General features: G+C 43.6%; 1 protein-coding gene and 1 long non-coding RNA gene across 3 annotated transcripts in view; one reads left to right on the top strand and one right to left on the bottom strand.

The window, feature by feature from the left end:
* tiparp (TCDD-inducible poly(ADP-ribose) polymerase) overlaps positions 1-1269 on the bottom strand; it is a 28579-nt gene extending 27310 nt beyond the window's left edge. Inside the window, exon 1 of one of the 2 annotated variants that reach the window (XM_078208284.1) lies at positions 515-1269. The gene's annotated coding sequence lies outside the window, so the exon portion shown is untranslated. Of the gene's footprint in view, positions 1-482 lie in introns of both variants that reach the window. The other variant, XM_078208277.1, reaches the window with a different exon arrangement.
* LOC144490575 (uncharacterized) lies at positions 1216-27911 on the top strand. Its single transcript, XR_013497301.1, has 2 exons — positions 1216-1326; positions 27729-27911. It is a non-coding gene; the product is annotated as an uncharacterized LOC144490575 (long non-coding RNA).

Genomic DNA, 27911 nt, shown 5'->3' with positions numbered 1-27911 from the left:
TGAGGAGTTTGGAGTGAGGGGGGAATGTGAGGATTTGAGTGAAGGGGATGTGAGGGGTTTGGAGTGAGGGGATGTGAGGGGTTTGGAGTGAGGGGGTGTGAGAGGCGGATGTGAAGGGTTGAGTGAGGGGGATGTTGTGAGGGGTTTTAAGTGAGGGGGGGTGTTGTGAGGAGTTGGGGAGGGGGGTAGGAGGATCTGAGGAGTTGGGGAAGGGGGGGTAGGAGGATCTGAGGAGTTGGGGAAGGGGGGGTAGGAGGATCTGAGGAGTTGGGGAAGGGGGGGTAGGAGGATCTGAGGAGTTGGGGAGGGGGGGGGTAGGAGGATCTGAGGAGTTGGGGAGGGGGGGGTAGGAGGATCTGAGGAGTTGGGGAGGGGGGGGGGGTAGGAGGATCTGAGGAGTTGGGGAGGGGGGGTAGGAGGATCTGAGGAGTTGGGGAGGGGGGGGGGGTAGGAGGATCTGAGGATTTCCCCTCCCAGTTTACCTGAGTTAAAGCGCCCCAAGCCAGTCCCTTACCTTGGCCCCGATCAGTTGAGCATCGGGCTGGGAGTGTGAGCTGGAGCTGCCGGTGACTGGGGAGCGGTGCCGGTCGCTTCGGCCGCGGGAGGGGATGGCGTTGGGAGTGAGGACCGCCGCTCTCATCGGGTGGCTGTGGAAGGAGAGCGAGTCGGGATCCAGTTTGGGGGTGGGGGGGTAAAAAGAGGGCGGCAGCAGCGGCGGCGGTTCAGCCTTCCTGGTCGCCCAGCTACCGGCCTTTAAGTAGCGAGAGTGGGGCTTTCGTCACTGGGAGGCTGCACCGTGCGGGGCTGGGCGGAGTCTCCCCGAGCCCGGCTTGACTTCTTATCTCCGGCTCCTACTCAGCAGGAAATGGCAGAGGCTGCTGCTTATTCATGCTTCTGTGAGCCAAAGCACGCAGAATGGGTTCATTCCCGGGCTCTATGCGCCACCAGTCTGAGCAAGGGCTTGACTCGCTAACAACTGGGAACTCGCTCACTAACTACTAACCGCAATGTCTTTCCGAGCAAACAGCAGAAGCTGAAGCTCTGGTGTCAAAAAATACAGGCCTCCCTCGATTTAATTTCATCAGGGTTAAAGCTGCTGACATTTAATTTTAAAATGATTGGAGCATCTGTGCAAAATGCTGTGGCTATTTCTTAAGTACAAAATGGAACTATAAATAAAATGCTCGGTGACTGGTCTTTCTGTTGCTTTTGTCCAGAGGTTTAAAATCTGGTACCACTTGCTTTCTGAAGAATGGCTCCATCTGCAATAGACGGGAAGAAACGAGAGCTTGCTTTGCACAAATTCACGTCCACATCAGTTCTCTGGTGAGTCCTATAATGTGACAATACACTTTCTCTATCCCCCCCCCCCCCCCTCCAGCACGCACATGCAGGAAAGGGAGCTAACATATGTTCAGTTATTAGAAGAAAACACATTAGTCTTGTGTCAATTATTAGGACAATCTTGACGCTGAGGTTGATTTTGGGAGTGTGAGCTTTTTACTGTAACATGCTCATCTCTGCCGGTCACACTGCTGGGGTAAGGATGGGAGGGAGGTCAATATAATCTGTACCCATCGCAATTTCTTCAAATTGACATCTACCAGTAAAACACGAATATCGTCAAACTATATTGCATTTGCTATCCTGCAACAAAACATGCCACTAGATAATGAAGGGTGGTTTAGTGTCTGAGCTTAATTCAGACCATGCAATTCAGACATGCACAGCGATCAGAGTTGGGACCATTGTTGTTCTCTGTACTTTCGTTTGGGGAGCATGGTTAACAGTTAAGGGGGCTGTGGGGCACAACATAAAGGCATCGGTTAGTAAATTCATGTAGACAGAATTCAGATGAAATTTAGTGCGGACGGATATAAGGAGATACATTTTGCAAAGGAGAAAAGGGTAGATGGTAAAAGTATACAAAGAACTTTCTTTAAAAAGAGATTCAAACACAAATCTTAAAAAGTGGGAGGACAAGTTGACCACGCTGTGAAAAAGTATATGTAATCTTAAGTTTTATAAATGAAGGTTTATTAATAGAATACAAAAGCAAAGTGTGCATATGAGACATCAAAATGATGCCTGCTATGAAAGGTTTGGGTAAAGAAAAAAATATTACAGACCTTGAGACTCTTTTGATAGCGTGTAAAAGGATCGTGATGCTCAAATTATTGGTGTTTGATAATATAAATATTGAATAATAACTTTCACTGATCAGTACATTAACAAATAACAAGTAGAAAGGATATATGTAAGATCATCACCAACAGTATGAAGGGAGAGATTATGGGGCTTAGAGGATAGCGCTTTCAGAGAGCAGGCATGGGTACAATTATGCAAATAGCCTCCTTCTGTGCTGGAAGAATTAATGACTCTGTCATCCCAAGATCAGGGGAACTAACCTAATGTTTTATTATCTCATGCCAATTTTATCAATTCAGTAGTCTTCGTGCAATTATGGCCAAGAAATTAATTCTGCATCCAAAATGGGTGGCAAATCATCAAAGTGATTACCTTATGTGCCAATCAAAGGCCTGATCATTCAACCTTGGGCCTTATTTGCATTCAACAAATGAATTGCAAGTGGAAGCAACAGTATTTCTGTGGAGTCAGGAAGAGGATTCCTGCTTTTCCTGGTTCCACAGAAATTGAACTTAGAAAATGACTTCTGGTCACTTTTTGCGTGCCTTCCATGGGATCAATTAAGGCTACTGTTAGTCTGCAGAAGACCCAGAATAACTGGGCACAGCATGCATTGTACAATCTCTGCCTATCTGTGCAAATATTTCAATCAAGGTCCTACAATTGGTATTAGGACCTTGGCACTGGACTTATTCATAGGGCCAGAATTCCAGTTCCATACCTAATTTACACGGTCAAATTAATGTGGCATTTGCAGTAATCCTACATATGTGTAAGCTGTCTAATTCCTGCTTCAGGTGGGTACCCAATTTGGCAATTGATGCATTGCTGGCTAAATGTGATGCGAGCTTCATGTGATTGCTCCCTGAAATTTGTCCCCCACCCTTCCTTCTGTTCCTACAAAACTGACAAAACAACAATGTTAATGTGAAAGGACTGGACTCATTCATAGGGCCAGAGTTCCATTCCTAATTTACATGGTCAGATTAATGTGGCATTTGCAGTAATCCTACATAAGTATAAATCTAACCTAGATAGATTTTAACTGAGAGTTAACACCACAGTGACATCTTACCTCAAACTGGAGATTTCTTTCAGGCCATCATGAATTAGATAATAGTAAAGAATTATTCAACTCCAAACTGACAATTTTTCCTGGAATTCCTTCATATTTCCAATGGGCATGGCTGTTGTTAATTGCTTTCAGTCTGACATTTATAGGCAGAACAAATGGAATGCTTCCCACTTCTTTAAAAATGATTCAGCCTGAATTCATATATTCATTTTTGTCACTTTGGGATAAAAAATGTTCTTGGTTTTAAATTGGGCAATTGATAAAAGAAGAATATATTTACTGTGAAGAACTTTGTTTTCTCTCCATGTCTGATGCCAGCCTTTGGCAAAAGTTTTCAGACTATTGCAATGCTCTAAAAAAAAAACCCTCGTGACGAATCAATGCACTTTCTGCAAAAACTGGTTCAACAGATGTGAGAAAACAAAATGCAACATGCATACATCACTTACTGGGTGTGGCTTATCATTTTCCACAAGTGAATGTGACATTCACGCAGGCTACTCAGCTGTGAAAACAACAGAACAGGCAGCAGATACTTGGGTTAGTAAATGCTAACCTCACCATTCTACCATCTCAATTTACGATTCTCAAATTCTGCAAGCTTTCTATCAGAATGAAGGTTAAATCAAAAGAGGTTTTAAATACTTGAACAAGCCATTTCATGGGGTAAAGGCCCAGTTTCCCAACATGGAGAATTCTGCAGCCATGACAATAACTCAAGGAAGAAGTGTGGTAGCAAAAGGAATATATCAAACCTCTTGCCAAGGAATGTTATGATGTTGTTTCGCAAGGCACTTTATATGTTTCTACAAGAGGAGGATGCAATGATGAAACCATGATCAACCATGAAATCAGTGTTATAAAGGCATTTTAATAAAAATATGATAAAGGTGCAAAACTTATGCAATGAAAATGTGTTTGCATTGAAGCTGATTCATCAATATTGTGAAACTACAGGATACTATGAATTCACTGCGCCTTCCCTAGTGTTCATAGACCTCTTCAACCACAAAGGCTGACCCAGCTCGTTCTGACTTTTATACCAATCGCCCAATTCCATGACTTCCACCTGAATGGAATCTCTGATTATCAATTTTTTCTTGGTCCCTGCTGACCAGGCCAGCAACCTGTGTCTGTAATTCCACAGGCTCTACAAGAGTCCTCCCACCTGAACACTAACGCTGTCATAGTATTGTCCTGTCCTATATCATTGACAGTTTTGTAACATTGTTCATTTCACTTCAGTTCATCTGCCATGGAAATCCTCATCCTACCTTTGTCATCTACAGAGCCAAACTCCTTTTCTCAATCCTCTTTAGACTTAAATTTATCCATAAAGTTACTGGCCATATCCTAATCTACACCAAATCCAGTTCACCCCTCACTCCAATCCTTTCAGACCTTAATTGGTATCCAATTCTTTCCATGAGATCTGTGACATTCTTATAGTTGCCTGTATCCTCTCCAACCATCTCAGCTCCATTTCCCTAAGCTTCTTCCTGTCTGCCGCAGGCCTCTCTACTGTCACTTCCCACCCCGATTAAAAATTAGCACTCCCCAACTCACTGTTAATAACCTGTTTAATTCTACCCTCTTCTCCCTTCGGTTCACCATCCCCAGTAACATCAATACATCTGTTATTTCACCTTTCACCTCAACTCATCATCAGCAGGCAAACACATAATGTACAGTTCAATCCTCACATCAGCTTTCTCTCCCATATCCACTCTGCAATGAAGTCTGTTTTTACTACATCTGCCCTCTCATTCTTGATCATACCTTTCAAAACTCCCTGCTCCCTTCCATTTCTGTGGTGCTCCTCACATACAGGAAAGTGTCTCAAATCACTATTAAGAAAAATTTAAATATGAGTAAAAAAGGTAAAAGATAGTGATCTTTAATAGCTCCATAAGATATAACCAAAGGGAAGAGTTTAAGGAGGTTTTCAAGGGTTCAAATTGAGGTGGGCAAGGCGGAAGATATGCCAGGAATTCCATTGAAACTTGGAGAATAAAGATCAATTGGGGGAGGAGGTTACCGAGATGGATAATCAGCCATAATCATAATGAATAGTGGAGCAGGCTCAAAGGGCTGAATGGCCTACTCCTGCTTCTATTTTCTATGTTTCTATGACAGGTGTTTAGTGGTTCAATGAGCAGAGGTTGAACAGTTTTTTTTTCAACATTATGTTTTAAAGTTTATTTATTAGTGTCACAAGTAGGCTTACATGAACATTGCAGTGAAGATACTGTGAAAATACCCTAGTCGCCACACTCCGACGCCTGTTTGGGTACACTGAGGGAGAATTTAGCATGGCCAACACACCTAACCAGCATGTTTTTTAGACTGTGGGAGGAAACCGGAGCACCCGGAGGAAACCCATGCAGACACGGTGAGAACATGCAGACTCCGCACAGTGACCCAAGCTGGGAATCGACCCTGGCACTGCGAGGCAGCAGTGCTAACCACTGTACCACCGTGAATTTCAGTGGTAATATTAAATATAACTGTGCAAGATTACAATTACAGTTTTAAAAGCAACTGCATATGCTCAATCTTGCTCAAAAGTCACATCTGCAAATCTCTGCCAACAGGAAATCTTTTCTTAGATCTGCAGATAGGCCAAACAAGCCAGTGATGTGAAAGTACTATGCCAGCCTGTATGTGGACTGAGAACTGAGTTATCCACCCCACAAGCAAACACCAGTTTCTGCATTTGATATGCCAGGCACCTTTTTTTAATCCAAGTGTTCTGCCTCCAGAGGCCAGGACTGAAGTTAGTGTAAAGGCTAGATGTCTTTTGCAAAGACATCTTGTTTATAATAAAGAGCCTCCAAAGGTAGGTTAGCTGCTTGAGACTCCTCCATAGAATATAAGGGCTATTACATTCGCAAGACAAAAAAAGATGAAATCAGCAAAAGTAACAATTCCAATTTGCAAATGAAGTAGTGGATGGTTTCTGTGAGAAGGATGATGATTTAGATCTCTGAAATAATCTGATATTTAGCCGGACTATGGTTTTCTTAGTAGATTCTCTCAAGGCTATGTAGGAGAAGCATCAGAATTCAAGAGTGAAATCCTCTGTACCTGCCTACATTATAAATTTAATGTCACTGATATGGATTCAAAGATTAAGTCAAATTTGAAGTGTTAACATTTTCTGTCTTGATTCACCAGACAATCTGTTCTGAAGAGGTGAGTTTAATGTCAGCTTGGTTTATAGTCTCTGGGTTACAGTCTGGAATCACAAACAGGCATTGCTGCTGCCTAGCAACATAGCCATTAACAAGGTGACATCAGCAGTGCTTGATGTCATCCACTGGCATATTCTTATCTTTGTCCTGTAGTGTAAATGGATCTGTCTTGCTGATTAACTTCCAAATACCTGGACTGAACATTGTCATTGCAACTCTGTGTACCAGTAAAATCAGGCATCGATGCTGCGTTTAAGAAGGGATCAAATTCAATCAAAATTCCATTAACACAGATTAAATCCAGCTTGTATTCAGTTTATACTGCATCACGTCCGCAAAATAGGACATGTAAGATCAGACCCAGTTCTAAATTGGCACTTGGAAATAAAAAAAAGTTAATGCACTCTGTTCATAAACAGGAAAAGGATATATCTGCAGTAGGGTTTCCCTGTCTTGAAACAAAAGATCGTGCACAAAAAGTTGGCAACATGATAATTGGAGTCTGCATTGCTGTACCAACACATTAACTTTAAAATTGCTATGGTATGGTTATGTGTTACTGGACAAGTAATCCAGAGGCCTAACCCAGGAACATGAGTTCAAATCCCACTAATGCAGCTGGGGAATTTAAATTCAGTTAATTAAATTAATCTGGACTAAAAAGCTAGTGATGGTAACCACAAAATGATTAGATTGTCATATAAAGCTATTTGGATCACTCAGGGGAAGAAAATCTACCAAGCTGACTGGTCTGGCCTGTGTGTGACTCCAGACATTCTGTGGTTGACTTTCAACAGCTGTCTGAAATGGACGAGCAAGCCACTCAGTTGTGTCAAACTTCTACAAAAAGCAGTGAGAATAACACTGAGTGGACTACCTGGTATCAACTTCAAAACCAACAATGACAAAGGCACACTCAGCTAGTCAACCCTGCAAAGTCCACCTTACTAACCTCTGGGGACTTGTGCCAAAATTGAGAGAGCTGTCCAGTCTGACATGGTCACATTCAGGAATCATAGCTTTCAGGCAATGTCCCAGGCTCCTCCATAGGCAAGACAGGCCCAGCAGAATAGGCAGCACATTGGCATATAGTTAGGAAGGAGTGGTCACAGCATTGAATTCACATAAAGTCTCATCAAGTCAAACCTGGGCAGGAAAACCTCCTGCCGATTACCACTTAACACTTTGCCTCAGCTAATAATCAGTCAGTACTCCTCCATACTGAACACCACACTTGGAAGAAGCACTGAGAGTAGCAAGGGTACATAATGGCTGGAATTTTACTGTCCTGCCCGCCACAGGAATTGGAGCAGGCGAGGGGCAGAGCATGGAAAGGTCTGTTGACCTCAGGCGGGATTTTATGATTTCAGGACGTGCAAGGCTGTAAAATCCTGCCCAATGTGCTTCTGGGTGGAATATTGTAATATCCCTCATCAAGATTGGTTCAGTAGCACCACTATTGACTGAACTAGCTACGTCCCGAAAGACTTAGCTGTCAAATTGGGTCCATTGGGTCCTGGCACCAAAGAAAGAACCAACATGAGTGAAAATTTCACTTGACCTTGTCCTTCCTACTCTACCTGTCACAGATGCATCTGTCCATGACAGTGTTGGTGGACTGACCACTGCACAGTCCTCGTGCTGGTGAAATCCCATCCTCATATTGAGGTCTTTCACAGTGTCTTCATTGCAGTGTTAATGTAAGCCTACTTGTGACACTAATAACCAAAGTTTAAACTTTAAAGGTCACCCTTCACTGCATTGTGTGGCATTACCACCATGCTCAATAGAATAGACTTAGACAACTCAAATCTATGAGATGCTGTGAACCATCAGCAGTAGCAAAATTGGGTTTCACCACAATCTGTAAACTCATGGTTTAGCATATTCCTCACTGTGCCATTATCATCAAGACCAGGGGCCAACTCTGGTTCAATGAGGAGTGTAGAAGTGCATGCCAGGAGCAGCACCAGTGTACCTAGAAATGTAGTGCCAATCTGGCATGATTACAGCACAGGACTACATGTATGCTAAACAGCAGAAGCAGATGGCTATCGACAAAACTAAGCTATCTCACAACCAATGGGTCAGATCAAAGCTCTGCAATCCTGTCTTATCGAGGTGTAAATGGTGGCAGAAAACTAAATAAATAACCGGAAGAGGAGGCTCAATGAACACCTTCATCCTCAATGATTGGGGAACCCAGCACATGAGTGAAAAAAAAGTGGCTGATGAATTTTTAACCATTTTCAGGTGGAAGTGCGAAGTGCACAATCCATCTTGGCCTATTTCTGTGGTCCACATGATTACAGAAGCCACTTTGCTTCACTCCATATGAAATCAAGGAATGTCTGAAGGCACAGGATACATCAAAGGGTTGGGTGCTGCCAACATCCAAGCAGTTGTGTTGAAGACTTGTTCTGCAAAATCACGCATTGCTCTAGTACAGTTACAACACTGGCATCTAAACAGCAATGTGGAAATTGCCAAAGTAGGTCCTCTCCATAAAAACTGGGACAAATTCAATCTAGCCAATTGCCACCCCATCAATCTCAATCATCAAAAAGTAATGGAAGGTGGCAATAACAGTGCTACCAAATAGCATTTATTCACCAATACCCTGATCACTGCTGCTTAATTGGTGTTCTGTCAGGACCACTAGATTCTAGACCTCAACAGACCCTTGATCCAAACTTGGACAAGAGAGCTGAACTCCAGAAAGGATGTAAGGTGAGAGTGACTGTACTTGACATCATTGTTTGATCAAGTATGGCTTCACAAAGCCTTAGCAAAATTGAAATCAATGCAAATCAGAAGTATGGTTGGTGTCATACTTAACACAAAAGAATATGGTTGTGTTTGCTGAAGGCCAATTATCTCAGCTCTATGACATCACTGCAGGAGATCTTCAATGTATTGTCTGAGACCCAACCATCTTCAGCTGCTTCATTAATTTCCTTGTCTCCATCATAAGTGAGGATGTTTACAGATGATTGCACTTCTTAGGTAATGAAACAGTCCATGCCCTCAGGTAGCAAGACCTGGACAATATTGAACTGATAAATGACAAGTGATATCAACTACACAAATGTTGGGCAATGACCATCTCTAAGAGAGAGTATAACCACCTTTCGTCGACGTTGAACAGCATTACCATTCCCAAATCCCAAGCTATCAACAACTTGGAGGTTACAAATTGACCAGAAACTTAGCTAGATAAGCCACATAAATACTATGGCTACAAGAGCCAGTTACAACCTTGATATTCTGTGGCGAGCAACTAACTTCTCAAATCTACAAAGGCACAAGTCAGGAGTGTGACAGGATAGACTCCACATGCCGGGATAAGTGCGGCTCCAGTAACACTCAAAAGGCTTGACGCTATCCAAAAAAATGCCGCCTACTTGATTGACACCACATCCACCACTTTGAGCATTCACTGCCTCACTGATATATCGTGACTGCAGGGTGTACAGCTTCAAGATGTACTGCAGTAATTCACCAAGGTTTCATCAACAGCAGTTCCAAACAGAAGACATTTCAAAAATATGCCAGCTGCTACAAAGTACAGATGATTCTAGAACTGAATTCCAAGTTCTGAAATGATGTGCTCACTACTGACTTGATTTCTCTTTCCAGCTCCCAATGTTTTGGTGTAGATGTCTGGGCTGGCATTTCTACTCCTCTGTGTAAACCTGCTAACAAATAAGATGAAGAGATATGTCATTTTAAAATCTCAGCATATTATATGTGCATATATTGTGAGCAAATTATTTTTTCAGATTAAATTTGAATGATGCAGAAAGTGGAGGGCATTGACACAGCGGTTCTGGAAAGTGGGGGAAAGAAATAGGCAAAAGTTAACAGTTTCAGGAAGAATTAGTGTCATAGTCTCCATGTTCTCCATTTTTAGCCTTCTTGATTCATTGAAACAGCAGTATCCAACCTTTGGCCCCAGGGTCATGTCAATCCCAAGCCCTGGAAATCTAGCCCTTGAATCCAAAGCAACTCCATTTGAGTTTTTATATCTTATTTGCTGATTTGTTCTGTTTGAATTTTGTAGATCAAGTGTTTGGAAAGAAATACTTTCAATGCTGTTGCTTTGTTTCTTATTAAACCCTAAATCAGCACATCCATCTTTTTCGGTGTTAATAATTTACGATATATTCAAATTAAGGAGAACATAGTTTGAAATTTTATAACTGTAGAATGATTAGGGCTGGGAAGAACATGAATTGCATTTATGCCAATCGGGACAAGATTATGGACTGGCAATGGGTTGTATCCTTGCTCCACTGATATTTTATCTTATTTGAACTGGATAGCAGTTACCAATATTTTTTTCACCAATTATATTTGAATTATCAAGTTCCAAGACACAGGGTGGTTTTCTATAGGGAGTTACTGACTGGTCTGCTTAAACTGCAGCAAATGAGCTTTCAAAATCCTGAAAACTTTGTGTAAGCTTTTCCAGGGTCTTTGTAGCTGCTGTGCAGGATTTCCACTGAATTTCACTCCCAATAACTTTGCTAATGTTATCTGAAAGAGGATTCTTGTCATCTCTGTGCAGTTGGTTAGTATTGACTGAATCATGAGATTTGTGCCCACAGTCCTGGGGCAGAATTCTCCCAAGCCCCCGCCAGTGGGATCAATAGCAGGTGGGAGGCAGAATTCAGTGGAAGGCCCAAAAATCAGTTTCACACCAGCAAGAATTTAGAGGGAGATCTTCCGATGGTGCCTGCCATGGCAGATCAGTAATCCCCCCTGGAGGCTGGCGTGAAACCCATTTGCATCCTGCTAATGGGATGCGAATGAAGGCCCAACCAAAATCCTCCCCCCTATGTCCAATTCTCCAGTATGAAAACACATCAGTCCAGAATATGTCTGGACCAATGTGGCATGCAAATGTTGGGGCTTACTTGAAGAAGGCCTTGGCTGCCTTAGGAATTTTGGATGGAACCCGCAAGCAATCACGGACCCTGGAACACCACAGCAGTGGTTGAGGAGAGCATCTACCAGGTGGATTCTCCGGCTGGAATTTTCCAGCTGCCCGGCGATGGGTTTTCCCGTGGTGGAGGCGCCTCTCCATTGGCTGCTGACAGGCCCTTCTGGTCCCGCCGCAGTCAATTGCAATTTGCATGGCTCACCAGTCCCATCACCAGGGAACTCACAGCGGGGTTCTACTTCAGTGGGCAAGAAGATCCCGCCTGCGGGAAGGACAGAAAATCCAACAATGTCTTTGAGAAGGTCCATCTTCCAGCCTCAGAGTGCTCCTGGAGGTCCATCTTTTTTCAAGAGGTCCATCTTTTTTCTTCAACGGTGGGTTAGTGATATCAAGAGCCTTTTCAATATGCATCTGGACATTTTTTTAAATTCATTCGTGGGTCATGGGCAAGGCTAGTTGGCTAGCATTTTATTGCCCATCCTTAGTTGACCTTGAAGGGCAGTTGAGAGTCAACCACATCGCAATGGCTCTGGAGTCGCATGTAGGCCAGACCAGGTAAGGATGGCAGATTTCATTCCCTAAAGGACATTAGTGAACCAGATGGGTTTTCCTGACAATTGACAATGGTTTCATGGTCATCAGTAGATTCTTAATTCCAGATTTTTTTTATTGAATTCAAATTCTGTGTGGAGTTTGCACATTCTCCCCGTGTCCACGTGGGTTTCCTCCAGGTGCTCCGGTTTCCTCCCACACTCCAAAGATGTGCGGGTTCAGTGGATTGGCCATACTAAGTTGCTCCTTAGTGTCAGGGGGACTAGCTAGGGTAAATGCATGGGGTTATTGGGATAGGGCCTGGGTGGGATACAGACTCAATGGGCCGAATGGCCTCCTTCTGCACTGTAGGGATTCTATGAAATTCCACCATCTTCCATGCTGGGATTTGAACCCGGGTCCCCAGAACATTAGTTGCGTTTCTGGATTAATAGTCTAGCGATAATACCTCTAGGCCAAAATCAAGAGAAGAACAAATTCAGTTGGTCATGTGTCCTGCTGTATCATTGATGCAATCAGACATGCATCAGTAGCTGCATTTAGATGGAAGATGTCATGAAAAGAAAAGCCTAAATGGTTAGTGCAACATGTAATCAGCTTCAGAATGCTTATGCAAAATAAGCATTCAGAGAATCACTTGCAGTCAGCTCCTCTGGGAATTTCTCTCTGGATTAACATGCAATTCATTCTCCTGCCAAACATTCTTTGGTGCTCTGCATTCTGACTAATGGCCTGCAGTTCATTAAAATACCACCAACCTGACTGACCTGAATTAAAGATTTCTTCAAGCTTGACCACCTTGCCTTGGCTATCCAGACATTTTATACAATGTTAAAAACTGTACCCCTCTGATAGTTACAGAGCTGTCAATAACACATGGCTCACAGATCAATTCCTCACTCACATTGTTACAAAGGTCAGTGGAACAAATTAAATGAGGGTGACCCGGAAGTTCCACAGAGGTTAACGATGAACCAATGCTGCCATATTTGCCTTCTTTTTTGGTCCATGCTTAGAAAGGAAACTAAATGGTTATGAGATGTTAATTCCTTTAGATAAGAATAGCTGTCTGGACAAGGTTATAGAGGCTTGCTGGTCGTAGGGTGTGATATTCCAGGATCTTTAAGAAATGAGGGAAAATTGAGGAAAAAATTAGAAATTGCCAAATTATAGTTTGAGAATGAGGTCGTTTGCAGAGGTCCAATATTCCTCAGATTCAGGAGTGGGAATTCCAGCAAAAAACTTGTAGCAATCATATGAGAACCAAGCCATCAGCTACAGAGCCTTCTGGTTCTTGTTCAAGAATAGCAACAACATTTTCTTCAGTCCTACAACGGTCCAATGTAGCACCTGGAGGAAAAATGGTCACTTGTATTTTTTAATCTCTCTGGGTTTGTAACCCATCCCTCTCGCATCCTTTGATCTGAAGTGGTGGCCAAGCACAAGATCTCTGGTTCATTACCTCCAGGTTCCCTGCTTCTGGATATCTTCCCAAAATATGAGCAAAGTGAGCCAGAAGATGTTCAGGAACCTCCAAGTTTTTATTCAAAGTTGACCCTGGTTTGCAGGATCAAGCATGCTGCTCCTCTGGGGAATCCCCAGGAAATTCTTGGGCAACATAAAGAGTATGGTCGATGGAGACACACCGCCCGCCATGGGAATTGGAGCGGGCGACGGGCAGACAATGGGAAGGTCCGTTGACCTCGGGCGGGATTTTATGGTTTTGCGATAAGCGAGGCTGTAAAATCCCACCCACTGTTCGGGGTCTTTGCACCCTTTTTTTCTCCTTTGTATCTGGAAACTGAGCAATCTTCAGATTCACAAGAGTGGAATAACAGGACCCACTTGGTTGTGTGTGCGCTCTTCAAAAGTAAGTTACATGTTTTTTTATAAAGAACTGAAGATAAATATAACCAAACGAGCAAAAGAAACATTTACAGGATGGATCAGGAAACAATTACCAAACAGTTTAATGTATTTAAGAAACAGAGCAACAAACAAAAGCAGTATAAAGTAGACAAGAACATGTAATGCAGAGTACCATCAATTGGGACATTTATTCTCAAGAGACAAAGAAAATGAGAGATAAGATATTGTCAAGAGAAAACTCCCAGTTAAAAAATGTCTCCCTCATAGACAGAAAGTAGGAGATTTCTTACAACATGACAAGCCAGGACAAGTACCTTCCTCTTAGATCATTATGTTCTTTGACAAGCCCCCAGGTAAATGAATGCATTGAGCTGTTACAACATGAACAACCTACACACACAAAGGAAGACATACTGTACCACGTAACTACACCAATAAATAAATAACCAAAATTGACGCAGTCTTTTTGCTGGATTTGAGAGGTTAATTAAAATAAATGAAGGCTGGAGACAGAGAGGTACTTATTGTGTTGGTGTAAATTTCCTTCATCATCTCATCATCTGTAGTGCAGAAAGTAAATTGAAAGCATTTTATGAATATAAATTGACCTAAAGTTACTTCCTGGCAATCTGCTGCTGGGGAAAACATTGGTAAAACTACAGTGCGGTGTTACTAACATTTTATCGGTTGTCACAGTCCCAGCATCTATCTCTCTGCTTGTCCTGGCTCCAGCTACATTCCAGAGCTGATAGGCTATGGTTGAAAGCCCATAGACAAACGGAGCAACATATTTCCCGAGAACAATAACAGAAAATCTGGAAATATACCGCAGGTCAGTCAACATCTGTGGAAAAGGTGTGTAAAATTTCTACAGGAAAACTTATTTGGCATGTTGACCTGCTGTGCATTTCCAGCAACGTCTTTCAGATTTTACAAAATTTGCAAACGTTTGTTATCAAATGATCTGAGGGCCACAGGTGAGAAAAGATGAGTTGGAAGTGATACATTAGAAATATCATTGCCATAGTAATAATCAGATGATGCTAGATGTTAACTCCATTTTTATTTTTTTTCAAGCTGTTTAAAGCCCCTACTTTCACAATCAGTGCATTGATGAGAGAATGGTAAGAAAAACTCAAATGATTAACTTAAAAAAGTGCTGAATGATGAAATGAATGATAAAAATTCGGGGCGATTTGGAGCCCACACTCACCGTCCGCGGGAATGGCAGCGCGTGCTCAAAATCCAGAGGGATTCGGAAAATTCGATTCGCGCTGGCGAGTTTCCGAGTTCCGATCTTCCAGCTCCCTCACCTGCAGAGGCACCTGGACTGGTTGGGGGGGTGCCCTACAATTTAGCCCCCTGAGAGTCTCCCACATTGTTGTAGTCTGCTGTGCTTTCTGCAACTTGGCCTGCAGAGGGGAGACCACCTGGACCTGGAGGAGATACAGGAGATTGAGGAGCGCCACTTGTCCTTGGGTGAGGAGAATATTGAGGAGAGCGGTGAGGGTGACCATGCAGAGGAGACAGTGGAAGAACCCCGGGCAATGGACAGGGCCCAACTAGGCTGGTGCACGAGAGATGTCCTCTTAGCATTCGCTTAGAGAACTAGGAAGCAAAGAGCTCTCCCACCATGGGGACTGACATCTCGCCAGTTATGTGGTGCCAGCGGTATGCTCCCTTGCTGTGGCCAGGCTTCATGGGCTGAAGCCATTGACTGGACTCTGCGGGAGAATGATTGAGGACAGAGCGATGCTCCTCTCATCCTCAGCAATATGTCTGACTCCTGCCTGACAGAGAGCTTAACGCTTCCTGCCATCAAATGGGCTTATCATAGGGCTCAGAAATGTGGGATGCAGTGTCAGCTATTACAGATGCCACCCACATCAGCGGTCCTGGTGTTCACCTCCATTTTGCAGCTAAGGTGAGCAGCCTGGCAGCACCTCGACAGCCCTTGGCCACTTGATCACTAGAGAACACTGTTAGACATGAGAGGAGTATGCTTTGATGAAGGGGGGAACGGGGGATTTCACCTTTCCACGGATGGGATTTGGGGGATGGACTCTGGATGGCAGGGGGGCTGCCAGAAGCAGTGTCTCCTTACTGCGTTGTCGGTGTGGGAGGAACATAGTAATGCCATTCTCACATACCACAGAGATGAGGCGCTGGATGAGCTCACTGCTTCCCCAAGCTTGGTGGAGGCTCTGTGGGTGAACAAAATGAACTTTAATGACAATGCAATGACGACCTATCTACACTAGTGCCTGTATGCATCCGTGCCCAATACGTGCCTCCTGTTACTTCATCTTTCTCACCCTCAGGCCACGTCTAGGTTTATCCCCAGGATCCTCAGCTGACGTTGAGGTGGCCTGCTGACTTTGAGGCGGCCTGTTGCTTGAGATGACCTTGGCGGGTGTTCCTAAAGGGCCAGGACCCAGAGGGTCTCGGCCTGCTTTTGGGCAGTATGAATGTTTGACTGCTTCCTTCCTTGGTGCCAGGAGCTGGAGGTGTATCGCCCACAGGGAGGAGGATATCAGATGGGCTGAAAATGTCTAGGGTCCCCTGGCTGGAGCACCCCGGGCTGTACTACTGCCGATCCTTTCTCCTTCAGATTTCTGGGGGCCCTCTCTACTCCTCCATGGGATAGAGGAGCAGCGAGAGTGAGATCAAAAAGCCCCGCCATCCTGTGGTGCAGACACACATGGATTCCCACCAGTGCCTGCACCATGCCGTTGAAGTCCTCAGACATGGAGGTCATGAGATGAACCATGGTGCTGACATTTCCTGCCATGGAGTGCTCATCCTGTGTAATGGTCTCCATTGCAGTTTCCACCTTCGCAGTGTTGGTCTCATTGCTCTGAAGTGACAGCACTATCTCTTTAGATAGAAGGTGAAGGGACTCCTCCAATCGGCCTTGCACTCCGAGCAAGGAAATATGCTGTCATCTCTGATGCTTGCAATTCTGTCTTTGCAGTTCCAGCAACTCTGGGATGACTGGGCCCAGGGGCACATCATCAGCAAGGGGTCTAGCAGAGTCCTGGCCTTGGCAACCCTCCAAGTGCCAGTTTCTTGGGACATACCTGCCTTCGCCTGCTGTGGATCTTTAGTTGTGAGGTACTCATCAGTGAGTGACCTAGGAGCCTGTCTACTTAGTGATGCCACTGAGGTCTGGGTATCTGTGGTGGTGCTGGGTTCGGGTGACAGCTGTGACGTCTCTTCCATGGAGAAGTCTCCCTCAGAGCGGCTCGAGTCCGGTGGGTCCAGGGATTGCGAGGACGGTCCGGCCTGATTGACTGGTCAGCCTGCAAGAGAAGGGACATGGCATCATTGCATTGCAGGGAACATTGATTAATTACTTGGGCCTTGAGGAATGACAGTGTGTCTTGAGGCTTTTCATATTTCACTGCTGACCCTGTTTCACCAGCAGTGCATGTGCGCTCTTCCTCCTTCCCAGCCCGCTCAACGGCTCTCTCCTCAAAGGCTGTGAGGGTTCTGAGCTCGGGCATGACTCCAGCTGGCTGCGTCCACTCACGCTTGTTGTGATTGAGTTTGTCCTATAATGACACAGATAGGGAGAGTGTAGGCAGGAGTGTTGACATTTAAGATGGTGATGAGGTGTGGCAGGCATGGGGATTGGGTGGAGCTGGAGTGTGAGGAGCATGGCAGCTACTGTGGCGGGGGGTGGGGGGGGTGTGGAACATGGTGATTGCGGGAGGAAGTGGTGGAGGGGAGCTGGTGCCTGATATTGGCAACTCCTGAGGTGGCTGGGTGAGAGATTAAGTTGAAGGTGTGAGGGGGTGATTCACTTACCTTGCCTGATCAAAGAAGATCATTCATCTTCTTCCAACATTGCTTCCCCATTCCCTTCTGGAGTGCGCTTGCACTCACCAGGGCTGCCATGGCATCTCAGGCAGGGATGGTGACCCTGCTAGAAGGCTGTCACCTGGAGTAGGGGTAGAGTTTATCCTGCCTCTGCTCCACTCCATCCAGCATCCTGGTGAGAATTCCCCCCAAAAAGCGAGGTGCAGCCTTCTTGCCTGCCACCCCTGCAGTCGTTCTGGGACCAATGCTGGGGAGTGCTGGGGAGCTGTTTATATGGAGCTCCCCAGTGCTTGCAGCAGTTAAGTTGTTGCGGGGCGGGTGAATCAGAGGGAACACGCTGCAGGTGCGACATGATTCTTGTGGGCATAAAAATTATTACTAATGAGGCATAAGATTCAGTCCAAAATCACACTGGCACCGGAACAAACACTCTGCCATTTCTTTGGTAAGATTTCATCCTTCAGGTCAGTTTTACTTTTGCAATAGATTTTACTGACTTCATTGGAAAGGAAAAGTAGAGGGATTACAACATGGGTAACTGACGATCTGATATCTCACATTTTAACTTATCATTGAAAGTTAAAATGAACTCCATTGTCTTTATTTCAAGGAACAGGGAGTGTGATAGCCTTTCATCTTATAACATAGTGGTTTGTGCCACGGTGCTGTTAGGTATTCAAAAACAGAAAATGCTGGAAAATTTCAACAGGTCTGTTCGGGATTGCCTGGTGGGGCTCAGGAGCCCCACTCTCTCATATTTGCCGCAGAGGAAGACATTGCCTGAGCAGTTGCACGATTCACTGGCCTCTCTTTACTCTGTTTCTTCTCGCCTTTTCCAATGCCTTTCCAAATAGTCAGCCTCCGGAGGTCATGGCTATCAGTGACTGACTCCCAACTATCAGTATCAAAGTCCACCATCTACATACCTCACTTGCAGATGTCCTTGTAGTGAATGTATGGACGCTCAGGAGGTCATGACCCAATTGCCAATTCACCATACATAATTTCTTTGGGCAAATGGTTGTCATCTATCAAATGAATGTGGCCGAGCCAGCGCGGATGTTATTGGTTTAACAATTAGTGTATATTGATGAAGTTAGCATGCTCCAGGATCCCTGAGTTGGTGACCTTGACCTGCCAAGAGATGCCAAGTCTGAAACAGAAAAGGTGAAAACTGTTCAGCCTTTTCTCTTGCCTAGCATATGTTGTCCATGTGTCATCACTGCAGAGGAGTGCATTAGTTTATATTTATGGGATGTGGATGTTACTGGCTAGGCCATAACTTATTGCCATCACTAATTGCCCTTGAGAAAATGGTCATGTTTTATTGAACTGCTGAAGCCCATATGATGTAGGTACATCCACAGTGCTGTTAAAGAGGGAGTTCCAGGATTTTCCAGCAACAATGAAGGAATGGCAATATAGTTTCCAGGTCAGGGTGATATGTGGCTTAGAGTGAAACTTTCAAGTGGTTGTGTTCCAATGCATTTGCTTCCCTTGTCCTTTTAGTTGGTAGAGGTGGCATCTTGTAGATGGTACACACAGTTGCCACTGTGCTTTGAAAGTGGAGGGAGTTTATGTTTAATGTGGGCCAATCGAGCAAGCTGCTTTTCGAGCTTCTTGAATGTTGTTGGAGCTGCACTCATCCAGGCAAGTTGAGAGTATTCCATCACACTTCTGACTTGTGCCTTGTAGATGCCGGGGAGTCAGGCAGTGAGTTACTCAATGCAGAATTCCCAGCCTCTGACCTGCTCTTGGAGCCACAGTATATGGCTGAACAGTTCGATTTATGGTCAATGGTAACCCCCAGAATGTTGATAGTGGGAGATTCAATGATGGTGGTTTTCCACTCAATATCAAGGGGAGATGGTTAGATTCTCTCTTGTTGGAGGTGGTCATTACCTGGCACTTGTGTAGCATGAATTTTACTTGCCACTTATCAGCCCAAGCATGAATATTGTCCAAGTCTTGCCGCATATGGACACGGGCTAATTTAGTATCTGAGGAGTCGCGAATGGTACTGAACATGATGCAATTATTCATGAACATCCCCACACCTGACCCTGTGATGGAGAGAAGGTCATTGATGAAGCTGCTGTAAGACACAGGGGAGGTGGTGATATTGTCCAAAGACTATGAACAAAGAACAAAGAAAATTACAGCACAGGCCCTCCAAACCTGCACTGACCATGCTGCCCGACCAAACTAAAACCCCCTACCCTTCCGGGGACCATATCCCTCTATTCCCATCCTATTCATGTATTTGGGTAATGCTCTGGGGGCCCAGGATCGAATCCCACCACAGCAAATGGTGAAATTTGAATCCAATGAAAATCTGGAATTAAAAGTCAAGATGACCATGAAATCATCACTGATTGTCATAAAATCTCATCTGTTCACTAGTGTCCTTACCTAATCTGCTGTTCTTACCTGGTCTGGTCTACATGAATGATTAAAACAAAAGATTGGACCTTGAGGACCTCTTGCAGCAATGTCTTGGAACTGAGATGATTGACCTCCAACTACCAAAGAAGAAGAAATTAGATATAGCTCTTCGGGCTAAAGGGATCAAGGGATATTGGGGGAAGGCAGGACCAGGATATTGAATTTGATGATCAGCCATGATGAAAATGAATGATGGAGCAGGCTTGAAGGGCCGAATGGTCTAATCATGCTTCTATTTTCTATGTTTCTATGTAATACTCCATCCAGTGGAGAGTTTTCCCCTAGATTCCCATTAACTTCAGTTTTGCTAGGGCTCCTTGATCTCACCTCACTTCTTCAGCTCAGCTCTTATGTCCATGTTTGGATCAAGGCTGCAATGAGGCCAAAAGCAGAACCCAAACTGCGCATCAATGAGCAAGTTATTTCTGCTTAAGTGCCACTTAATAGTACTGACGATGTCACCTTCCATCACTTTGCTGATGATCGAGAGGAGACTGATAGGGCAGTAATCAGCCAGGTTGGATTCGTCCCGCTTTTTGTGGACAAAAAACAGCTGGGCAATTTTGCCAGGTAAAAATTCTTCCATGGGATGTGGGTGTCACTGAGAAGGCCAACATTTGTTGTCCATCTGTTACTGTCCTTGAACTGAGTGGCTTGCTAAGCCAATCACATTGCTGGGGATCCAAAGTCACATGTTGGCCAGACCAGATAAGGACAGTAAATTTCCTTCCCCAAAGAAGTCCTGGTGGAATTTGAACCATATTCCCAGGGCATTGCCTGGTTTCTAGATTACAAGTCCAGTGAGATTACCACTTTGCCACCATTATTTGACATAGTCCCCCCTTCTTTATCTCTTTCTCTGATTTCATTTAGTCACTAATTTGTTGCTGGTAGAGTTGTGGTTGTTGTATATGCAAATGTTTCTACCTCTTCATCAAGGACCACATCATCTTGTTCAGGTCTTGCCACTAGGATATGGGACAAAGCATCTGCTGCAGCTTACGGTTTTCAAAGAGTCACAGAATTATGACAATGCAGAAGGCAGCCATTTAGCTCATTATGACTGCACATTCTCTGAATGAACAATTCACTCAGTGCCATTCTCCTCTGTTTTTCCCTGTGACCCTGCACATTCTTCCTTTTCCGGTAACAGTGTTTAATTCCCTTTTGAATGCTTCAATTAAACCTGCCTTTACCACACTCTCAGGCATTGCATTCCAGGTCTGAAAAAGGTTTTGCTTCAAGTGCTTTGTTTCCTTTACCAATTACTTTAAATCAGTGCATTCTTGTTCTCGATCCTTTAATGAGTGGGAATAATTCCTCCCTATTTACTCTCCCCAGAGCACTCATGATTTTGAATACCTTTAGCAAATCTTCTCTCCAAGGAAAACAGTCTTAACTTCTCCAATCTATCTTCATAACTAAAGTTCTTCATCCCTGGAACCATTCTCGTGAATCTTTTTTGCGCTCCCTGCAATGCCTTCATATCAATGCCTTCAAAATGCAATGGCCAGAATTAGACACAATATTCCAGCTGAGGCCAAACTAGTGTCCTATACAAGTTCAACATAACATCCTTGTTCTTGTACTCTATGCCTCTACCAATAAAGCTTAGAATACTGCATACTCCTAATCTATCACTTTCAATGACTTATGCACAGTAACGTTTGTGTCCCTATGCTCCTGCACCTCTTTTAGAATTGTGCCCTTTACTTTATATTAACTCTACATGTTGTTTTTGCCAATATTACTTCACATTTCATCTGCCAGCCTGTCCATTCATTCCACCAACTTGTCTATGTCCTTTTGAAATTTGACGCTATCTTCCTTACAGTTCATAATGCTTCCAGGTTTCATATCAACTTTGAAATTGTGACCTGCAAACCGAGGTTGGGGTCCTTAATATTAATCAGGAAAAGCCAACATTAACCCTTGGGGAACTCCACTATGAACATTCCTCCAGCCTGAAAAATATTAATTAACCACTACTCTCTGTTTCCTGTCACACAGCCAATTCTGTGTCCATGTTGCTTACTGTGCCGTTTATTCCATGAGTTATAACTTTGCTTTCTTGTGTTGAATACCTTTTGGAAGTCCATGTATGCCACATCAACTGCATGCAACTCATCCAGATTTGATGCCTTATCTACTTTAAGTACAAATAGCTTATCCAATACATCTCCTTACAATTTTAAACTCTTCTAGTGTCTGAATTATCTGCTCTTTCACCATGGCCTGGGTAGCATTTCCTTCCTTGATAAAAACAGGTGCAAAATATTCATTTAATACCTCAGCCAAGCCCTCAACCTCCATATGTAAATCCCATTCTTGGCCTGTAATTGGCTCTACTCCTTTAATATGTCTACAACAGGCTTTGGGATTCGCTTTTGTGTGTGCTGCCAGTGTCCTTTCATACTCCCTCCTTTCTTCTCTTATTTCCTTCTTCACCTCACCTCTGAACCTTCTATATTCATCCTTGATCTCAATTATATGTTTTACCTGACATCTGTCATAAGCACACTTTCTCTTCTCTATCTTAATTTCTATCTCTTTCATCAGCCAGGGAGCTCTGGCTTTGTTTGCCCTACCTTTCACTTTCAAGGGAATGTACCTGGACTATGAATGAAGCACCTCTTCTTTGAAAGCAGCCCAATGATCACTAACCCTTTTTCCTGCCAACCGCTGACTTCAATTTATTCAGCCCAGTTCCATTCTTACCCCATTGAAGTTGGCCTTCCCCCAGTTAATTATTCTTCCTCTGGATTATTCTTTGACCTTATCAATATTCAGCATAAACCTTGTGACACAATAATCACTGTCCCAAAATGTTCTCCTACATTTATCCTTGATCTGCTTGGTTGACTTCATTCCCAAGAACCACCTCCAGCAGTGCCTCCTTTATTATTGGACTGGAACATGCTGCTGTAGAATGTTTTCCTGAACACACTTCGGGAACCTTTGTCCCTCACTGCATTTTAGACTACTACCATCCCAATCAATAGTCAGATAGTTAACCCCGCCCCTATTATAACTACCAAATAATTTTTGCACCTCTGTAATTTTCTTACAAATTTGTTCCTCTACCTACTTTCCACTAGTTTATGGTTATAGATGACACTGACCAATGTAATTTCACATCTTTTGTTCCTTAGCTTGAGGCAAATAAATTCCATCCTTGAACCTTCTGGCACACCGGGAGAGATTCTCCCGGCCGGCTGCGCTGCAAAAGCAAAACTCAAGCGGAGGCCGATTAGTGGGCTCCCTACTGGACGCCACAACCTCAGCGAGTCTTCGGCAGCCGGATTTCCGGCACTGTCAGCTCTGTGCCGATTTCTGACACAGAGCTGTATAAATTATGTAAATTCTCATTTTAATATATTTTACATATGATTAGCGGACACGGGACTGAAGTATCCAGGCCTGCTAGAGTCTCCCCCACCCCCACCAGGAGTGTTTGACTCCAGCGGTGTTTACTATAGCTCCCTACGTGCCCTATTCTGACCCACCTATTCCTTATTCGAGTGCTATTTATCTTTCCCAGTATTCTGTGTTCCTTGGAATTCCTCTCTGATATTATCTCTTGTTCCTCACACATCTGCCAAGTTTTTAAAACCAAATAGCACCAACAAAATGGCCCACAAGAAACTAAGTCCCAGCTCTATTTAGGTGCAACTCGCTCGGCCTATATAGGTCCTGTCTCTCCCAGAGTTGGTCCCAATGTCCTAACAATCTAAAGCCCTCCTTCCTGTACCATCTTTCCAGCCACACATTCATCTGCTTTATCCTCCTGTTTCTATACTCACTTGCACATGGTACAGTGGGCAATCTGAGGTTCTGCTTGCTTATTTTCTATCCAGCTCCCTAAATTCTCAGTGTGGGAGCATATCCCTCTATTTGTCTGTGTACCGATATGGACAATGACTACTGGTAGCTCACCCTAACCTTTCAGGGTGCTATGCAGCTGTTCAGTAACATCCTTGACCCTTGGCACCAAGGAGGCAACACACTATCCTGGATTCACATCTGCGTCTGCAGAAACGCCTCTCTATTCCCCTTTTCAAATCATCTATCACTATTGCTCTTCCGCTCTTCCTTGTAATCCGCTCAAAATCTTACATTCTTTAGAACTACTAGGCCTTGTTTTCATGTGTGTTAAAACCTATTAAAATTAGAAAAATAAAGTTATTGACCCTAAATTTCCTTGAAATTTCTGTGCGATTCCTGGTATAACACTAGCAGGTGTCCAATAGAACCTTCCAGTAAAAGGCAGAGGCTCAGTTGTGCCTGTCCCCCAGCAGCTCTGGGATTCCTCAGTCATCATTGTAAGGGTTGAAGCCTCCACCTACTGTTTACAAGGACAGTGATGTCAAGCGAGTGGAACCAAATTTGGGAACCATCAGGCCGGGAGTTTCCAATTTCCTGCTTCAGAAGAAATGTAATACATTACTGGAGGCTTGCTTGGATTTTCCAGCCATATGAAACAACTGAGGTGCCCTCCATTGTTTGCACCAACTCCAGCAGGGTCTGTTATAAACGGCATTGCCAATGTGGTCCTATCAAACTTTGCATTTTAAAGGGTATTGTTTTAAAATTACCATTTAACTATGAAACAAAAGGATAACAATTCTCTTGGAATGAGTTTAATGTCGTAATCCAATCTGTCAGTTCTTCCAATGTGCAAAACCACTTTGATTTTTACTCTGATGGTTTATAACATAATTGGAACACTTGATTGAATTTAGTGCCTGTAACTCACTGTCAGCCATCCATTATCTTATGAGTATGTGACAGCACAATATGTTTCTCTGTCCACACTAGTAATGTCAAACTAATAATAATTTGAATAATTTAAATTTTCCGTGATCTGTCAGGGCAGTATTATTCCACATAAAAGTTTCCTGTTTTTCAAGGCTCAAAGTCAGCAGGATACATGAAGGATACATGTTGAATGGCCTTCCCTTTCTTACATCATCAGACATTGCGCTGCTAAAATAGCAAAAAAAACGGCAACTAAGGCAGCAAACAACAACAACTGCTTGCACACTATATCCTCTGAACAATGTCGCAACAGTGCTGCCAAGTTAAATCATTACTGGGCTGAGAAAATATCCATGCTGACTTGCTGAATACATGTGCTGGACTAATGGTTCATGCAATGCATTTGTACTGAAGCAGAACAGGGAGAACTTAATGAGAAACTGCTTGAACAGAACTAAATCAGTCTAGAGAAAGGACAAAAGGGGGAGACAGACTGAGTACAAAGAGATACAGCAACAAGAACCATAATTTTAAAATCATTATTATAATAAGATCAAGTAGAAAGACAGAATGCTAGAGAAAGAGAGGAAATAAAGTTTATAAAAAGAACTGGTCAATAGTTTTAAACAGTTTAAGTTCACTCAGTATATTTTAGATCATTTCTTATATCTTCATGCCAAAACTTATGTTAGTTATTATACAGTTTATGTTATATCCATATTGAATTATCATCAGAAAGCAGACTCACAGGAACATTAAAACTTAACCTATCTTGAACTACGCTTGTGAATTAAAAATTCTACAAGATCTGCCAAAACAATAACACCTGTGTGAATTTGTATAGTGCCTCTCATGTAGTAAAACATTCCAAGGCACTTCACAGGAGACTCGTCAAAAAAAAATACTGAACGATATGGGAGCTATTAGGGCAACTGACTAAAAGCTTAGTCAGAGAGCTGGGTTTTAAAGAGCACCTTAAAGGAAGAAAGACAGGTAGTGAGGCAGGAGGCTTAGGGCTGCAATGCCAGAATTTGGGGCCTCGATAGTTGTAACACAGCCATCAATGATGGAGTGGATAAAATTGTGGATGCTCAGGAAGCCAGAATTCGAGAGGCGCAGGTGTCTTGGGAGAATCGTGGTACTGGAGGAGACCACAGATGTGGAGATGCCGGCGTTGGACTGGGGTAAACACAGTAAGAAGTCTCACAACACCAGGTTAAAGTCCAACAGGTTTATTTGGTAGCAAATACCATAAGCTTTCGGAGCACTGCTCCTTCGTCAGATGGAGTGGAAATGTGCTCTCAAACAGTGCACAGACACAGAAATCAAGCTACAGAATACTAATTAGAATGCGAATCTCTACAGCCAGCCAGGTCTTAAAGGTACAGACAATGAGGGTGGAGGGAGCATTCAACACAGGTTAAAGAGATGTGTGTTGTCTCCAGACAGAACAGCTAGTGAGATTCTGCAAGATCAGGGGGAAAGCTGTGAGGGTTACTGATAATGTGACATAAATCCAACATCCCGGTTTAGGCCGTCCTCATGTGTGCGGAACTTGGCTATCAGTTTCTGCTCAGCGACTCTGCGCTGTCGTGTGTCGTGAAGGCCGCCTTGGAGAACGCTTACCTGAAGATCCAAGGCTGAATGCCCGTGACTGCTGAAGTGCTCCCCCACAGGAAGAGATTTATGTCACATTATCAGTAACCGCCACAGCTTGCCCCCTGGTCTTGCAGAATCTCACTAGCTGTTCTGTCTGGAGACAATACACATCTCTTTAACCTGTGTTGAATGCTCCCTCCACCCACATTGTCTGTACCTTTAAGACCTGGCTGGCTGTAGAGATTCGCATTCTAATTAGTATTCTGTAACTTGATTTCTGTGTCTGTGCACTGTTTGGGAGCACATTTCCACTCCATCTGACGAAGGAGCAGTGCTCCGAAAGCTTATGGTATTTGCTACCAAATAAACTTGTTGGACTTTAACCTGGTGTTGTGAGACTTCTTACTGTGGAGACCACAGAGACAGGGAGGGGAGAGACCATAGATTTGAAAGTAAGGATGAGAATTTTTAAATTGAGGTCTTACTTACTAGGAGGCAATGTAGATCAGTGAACACAGGGGAGATAGCTAAACAAAATGGTGCAAGGACATTGGCAGCTGAGTTTTAGATGACCTCATGTTTATGAACTTTAGAACGTGTGAGACAAGCCAGGAGAGTATTGGAATAGTCAAGTCTAGAGATAACAAAGGCATGAATGAGGGTTTCAGTGCCAGAAGAACTGAGGCAGCAGCAGAGTCAGGTAATCTTGTAGAGATAGAAATAGGTGATTTTAGTTCTGCTGCTGATATGTGTTTGGAAATTCATCTTAGGTTAGATATGAGACTGATGTTACAAATAGTCTGATTCAGCAGCAGCCAGTGGTCAGGAAAGAGTGGCAGGGAAGTGGAGTTTGTGGCAGGGCTTGAAGATGAAGGCCTTATCCTGTAGTGGAAGTAAAATAGAACCCTTTAATTATACTTTAAAGCAAATGTGTTGTCTGTAAGTAAATTTTATTTTCAATTCTATTTTAGATTATTACAAAATGTCATTGGGTAACAAACAGGAATCAGTACTTCTCTAACTTGCCCCTCCCAAGCCCACAGGCACTGAAACCAATTATAAAGGTCCTACTGGTGCCTGCACTTCAGTCACTAAAGAATTCTGTTCATTTCAAGATATCATGGAATGCTGTGTATCATTTTTGGATGTAATCTTTTGGGTTTAATTTTTCTGATAGTAGCTTTCAGTGCAGAAAATGTGTCACCTATAGGTTTGTCAAGAAATTAGCTGCCTTGATGTTTCGGTGAGTTGTCAGCTGTGTGCTGTACTGAGCTTGACGGATGACAAATGTGCTAAATTCAATCCTTATCTATGTTCTCAGCCAGGATAATACTGGAGCACAACAATTAGGAAAGATCAGCCAGGTACCAGCACCTGATCACTATCAAGTCATCCTGCTAAAAAAAAAAGTATGTATGTTACAAACGAATAGGGTGAGATTCGATTGTGAACACTTTGCTATTCTCTTCTTGGTGTGCAATGAATAAAGTCAAGCTTGACAAGA

Source organism: Mustelus asterias, chromosome 3, assembly GCF_964213995.1.
Source record: "Mustelus asterias chromosome 3, sMusAst1.hap1.1, whole genome shotgun sequence".
Taxonomy (NCBI): Eukaryota; Metazoa; Chordata; class Chondrichthyes; order Carcharhiniformes; family Triakidae; genus Mustelus; species Mustelus asterias.
Note: the sequence above shows the minus strand (reverse complement) of the source record. Positions and strands in the feature narration are given on the sequence as shown.